The sequence below is a fragment of the Brassica napus genome, unplaced genomic scaffold (genome assembly GCF_020379485.1).
Source record: "Brassica napus cultivar Da-Ae unplaced genomic scaffold, Da-Ae ScsIHWf_1494;HRSCAF=2090, whole genome shotgun sequence".
In the NCBI taxonomy this organism is placed as follows: Eukaryota; Viridiplantae; Streptophyta; class Magnoliopsida; order Brassicales; family Brassicaceae; genus Brassica; species Brassica napus.
This window is the reverse complement of record NW_026014907.1, coordinates 47,501-52,500: the sequence shown is the minus strand read 5'-3', so window position 1 is coordinate 52,500 and position 5,000 is coordinate 47,501.

Below are 5,000 nucleotides of genomic sequence, written 5' to 3'. Positions count from 1 at the left end.
CGGCTCGTTGATCCCTCCCAAGGAGAAGCCATTCCCGGTCCTGGTCCATCGTGGAGTCGAGGGAAAGGACGCAAGTAGGACCACTGACGAGTTTCTCGCGACGATGCGGTCGTTCTACCGCATCCCGGATGTTGTGGAGTTCCGGGTTCCCTGCCGCGGGGAATGTGCTAACAACCCCCCGGAGGGTTACTTTACTTGTTATGAGGTGTTCATAGTGCGTTGTCGCCTCTGGTTCCCCATACCCGAAATTCTCGTCCGAGTGTTGGACCGTTTTGAAGTCGCGATAAGTCAGTTGACACCCCTTGCCATTCAGCACCTTATTGGGATCTTGATCCTAAGCTATGAGCATGGCCTTTCCCTTTCCGTCGATCATTATGAAGCGCTTTTGAGGCTTCAACTTGTCAAGGATACGGATAAGCATAGGTTTGTCCCTCGGAAATTTATGTCGGTGGTTAAGAAGTTCATTTCGAACTTCAACTCGTGGAAGAAGTTCTTTTTCTTTGTTCGTTTGGACGCTGCGTCCGTCGAAGAGAGTTGCATTCCACTGTTCCGGAGGTTGCCGAACAATCGTCCCTTCATCAATCCTCTTGCTCCGTTCCCTGAGGATATTATCGCGGTGAGGGATCTTCTCAGGAATGGTCCCTTCTTCTGGACTTCTTTCACGCCGAGAAGGGTTCGGAAGGCGCTGAAATTTGTGCAACCTGGTCCAGCTTTGGACGCGGATACGGGAAGCGACTCCGAACCCGACGGCCAGAGTCCCGTTGAAGCTCCGACAGCCGCGCCGGAGTCGAGCTCTTGGAAGGGAAAAGACGTCGATCTCGGCGACATAGAGTTTTCGATGGATGACTCTATGCTTCCAGGATGGGATCCGAACCTTGCTTACGGCGACGGAAGCGGTTCGAGCGAAGCCCCCATTCCGGACTTCGATGATTTCTTTGCTGGGCTGCCATCGGGTTTCGATGCTCCTCCTCCTACGAAAGAATCGGCGAGGCCGAGAGTTGTTGCGGAAGGATCTCGCATCATCAATGGGGTTAGTTTTTTTCTTGGGAATTTTTAAGTGATTGTCCTATGTATGGATTTGTAACACGCCTATTGATTTTGCAGGGCCTGAGCTTGCTGGGCTCGGCCATCGAGGCGGGTCATAGAGAAGCCATGGTCTACCGCTTCAAGGCGGAGAAAGCGGAGCGGGATCTCGCCCGCGTGCAAGGCGAGATGCTGGAGCGAGAGGCACAGCTTACTCGTGATCATGCGCGGGCTGTTCGCAGATCGGAGAGGAAAGGCAAAAGAGAGATCGTCGAGGTGATGAAGACTCGCGCATCTCAGTTCCAGGTTGAGTACGGGAATCTTAAGAATGCCTTTACCTCGGTGGGCGACTTTCGCGAGTGCCGTGGTTCGGTCGGAAGTCTTTGGAGGACGCAAGCCGACGACTATGTGTTTGAAGAAGAAATGAGCTTGATGAAGAGTGGGATGAGTGACCGTGCCCACGCTGAGGCGCTTATCCCTCCGATCGACGAGAGGATTCAAGGGTTCTGGGATTCCATCCCGGTTTCTCCTGATACCGAGGAGGTCCCGATCGATTTTCACGGCGGTGGCGAGGAAGTGGATCGTCCTGCGGATGCGTTTGGTGCTTCGTTGTCCGGGGACTTCGACTTTGGATTATGAGGGATGGATCAGTTATCCTTGTTTTCGGTCGAATGTGGCCCTTTGAATTTGGATTTCGTTTAGGCCACGATGGCCGTATTTGTATTTCCGGGACTGGCCGTTGGTGGCTTTGAATCCCTTGCCGCTTTACGCGGTTTATTTATATGATAAATGTTTCGTTTCGAGTTTTTCCTGAGTAGGGTTGAAGTAAATACGAGTTGTCGTCTCGTATGTAGTTCTAATTAGACGTTCGATCTGTTGGTTCGTTCGTGATTTTCGTAAAAATTTATCTGTCTTTACGATTTTCGAGAACATTGAGATACGAACGGAGAGGCATGGTTTATGATCTCGTATCTTTTAGATATCATGCCTTGAGATGTTTGAGACCAGAGCGTTGGGTTTAGGGCAAGACCTAGGTTTACTTTCGGTTAAGGTTTGTGCGGTGACTAGCCGGCTATCGTTTTTCCTGTTGCGATTTCTTCCTGACTCGCACCGGTTTAAAGTCCGCGATATGTTCTCGGCTTATATGACTTGTATGGTACGAATCGAGCATCTTCTCAGAATCTGGAAGTGCTAAACCAAAATTTCGGATTTTTGTTGTAGCGCGCTTTTGTCCTTGTGCTGGACGTTTTTAAAGATCAAAAGAGTGATCGGATTGCGTTTGTTTAAGACGGCTGGCGTGTTCGTCGGGGCCAATCGACGAACGGGGTGTAAGGTTTTTAGTGGTCGCGTTCGGACAATTTGTTTAGCATTGTCCTCGAATTTTAACTTTTTGCGACGTCTCGCAGTTATTTTCGAGGATTATGCGTGTTTGAAAGGTGATAATCTTTACGATTTTTGGGCCGGATGAGGCCGCAGACGAGCGTAAACTGAAGCGTAAGCGTTTTCGATAAAAAGACAGTGTATATTGTAAAAATTTTTATGTTTCTAAAAACTCGATTACAATAATGGCGATTGTGGGAGTATACGAGTATACGCACCCACTCCCCCCCCCTTTTTAGAGAGGGGGATAGCTGAACTCGTCTTTTGACAAGCTGCCTACGTACCCCTTTCGAGGATCAAGCCATCTCGTAGTTCTGTTTCATGCCGCGAGTGTTCTTACTCGGCGGTTGGTGTCGCGATGTCCGCCTTGACCGTGTCGATCGTGGCTGGGTCGACGCTATTTTCCGGATGTTCCGGTTGAGTTGTCGCGTGGGCTTCGGATTTATGTCGAGCTTCGACGTCCGATGCGTTTGCGTTGACAGACGATTTTACTTCGTCCTTGTGCGGGGTGCTTTTGGCCGAAGATCGATCTATCTTCGCGCGTTTGCCGTTTGCAGAAGCCGTGATTTGCCTTAACTTATGCTCCGCGAGGAAGCATAGTCGCGACTGTTTTTGGCATCCCCAGATGGCCGCGACTCCGCTCGGCGTTGGGAACTTGAGACCCAGGTGGTAAGTTGACGGAACTGCCTGCATGGCGTTGAGCCATGGGGTTCCCATGATCACGTTGTAGATAGCGGGATGGTCGACTACCGCGAATTCGACGATTTTCGTGATCTCCTTGGCCATGACTGGCAATTGGATTGACCCGAGAGTCATCGACACTTCGCCTGAAAAACCCGTGAGTGGTTTTGGCGTCGGAATTACCTCTCCGAGTTCGATACTCATCCGATTGAGAGTGTCGCGGAAGATTACGTTGACCGTGCTTCCCGTATCGACGAGTACCCTTCCGACTTCTAAATCTCGTATGACGAGATCTATGACGAGAGGGTCGCAGTGAGGTTGGTCGATACCGCCGGCTTCTTCCTCCGTGAAGGTGATCGAGCAATTTTGGCCGTCTCGAGGAGGAGACCATGTAGGCCATTTTGCGCTTGATTCTGCCTTCCGTTGGTAAGCCTTGATGGCTGACACGGTATCGCCGCAGTATTGAGATCCTCCGATGATCATATTGACTCTGCGACGATTGTTATCGTTCCCTTTGTCATCCGGCCTCCTACCGCGTTTATCCCCAGGTTGGTTTCGTTGAGGAGATTTTTCGGCGGGCGGATTTCTGTCCGTCTTTGGAGGCCGATCAGAATCGAGGATGAGATCCTTGACGCTAGTTACTTCCGAAAGCTCTCCAGCGAGCAGCTTCGCGGCCAGTCTTGCTCCTAAGACTTTGCAATTAGTCGTGGAGTGTCCTCGGGATTGGTGGAACTCGCAGAAGGTGTTCTCGTCATACCCTTGATTGCGAGTCCATGTGTTGCCCGTGGTCCGGCCTTGATCCGAACTGATCGCATAGTTATGCGCCCCTTGGAGATCTTCCCCCTCGTGATGGACGTACTTGTCGTTACGAGAGTTCTTCTTTTTCCCCTTCGGATCTGCGTCTTTCGAGGATGGTCTTGCCGGCTTATGTTTTTGCGATAAGACTTTAGTTTCTTCCTCCACTATGATATAGTCTGTTGCTTTGTGGAGGGCGTCCTGGATCGTTCGCGGTTTGTCGAGAGTTATCCATTTTCTGAATTTCGACTTGTACCAGAGCGTCTTTCTCAGCGCGTCGATGGCCACTTTGTCGCTTATCCCGCTGACCCTGGACATTATCAATTTGAATCGGCTGATAAACTCGCGGAGGGGTTCGTCTTCCCTCTGGGAGAGACTCCAGAGATCAACATCGGAGGTTTCCCTGTCTATGAATACAGAGTACTGTTTGAGGAATTCCGATGCGAGCTGTCGAAAACTCCCGATGGTGTTGCGACGAAGGCGTGCGAACCATTCGAGCGCTGCTCCTTCAAGATTTTCGACGAACAGGCGGCAATAGCCGGCATCCTTTTCGCCGTCCTTCAGTCTTGCTCTTCCCATCGCGATGTGGAAAGCCTGAAGGTGCGCTTTCGGATCGGCCGTACCATCGTACTTCGGTACTTTGATCTTTCCCGGATCGGACACCCTCATGTCCGAAATGCGACTGGTAAAGGGGGTCTTTCGAGCTCCTTCCAGCAGTCGATCGATCTCGGGGGCAGCACTAGTAGCATGATGGATTTGAGACTTTACGGCTCTCACTTCTGCCGCAGTCTTGGTGATGTAGTCGCGAAGATCGCGGATATCCGATGTCTCGTCAGAGGATTTCCGAGCCTGTCGGCGCTTACTGCGAGTGAGCTCGGTTTGCCTTTCGGCCAGCTCCTCTTGTTCGTTCCAATAGGCGACTTCTTCTTCTTCCGTCATTGGTTTTTCGAACGGGGAGCCTTCCCGAGCGGATCGGCTTCTGGTCCTTCTTGGATGTCTGTCGCCATCCTCGTCGCTGTCGTTGGAGACATCGCTAGGATCCAGGTCAATGTGTTCGGCTTCGTTATCCTCCGAGTCCTTTGCAGGGAGCGGAAGACTTTCAGAGTTCCCCTTCTCGATGG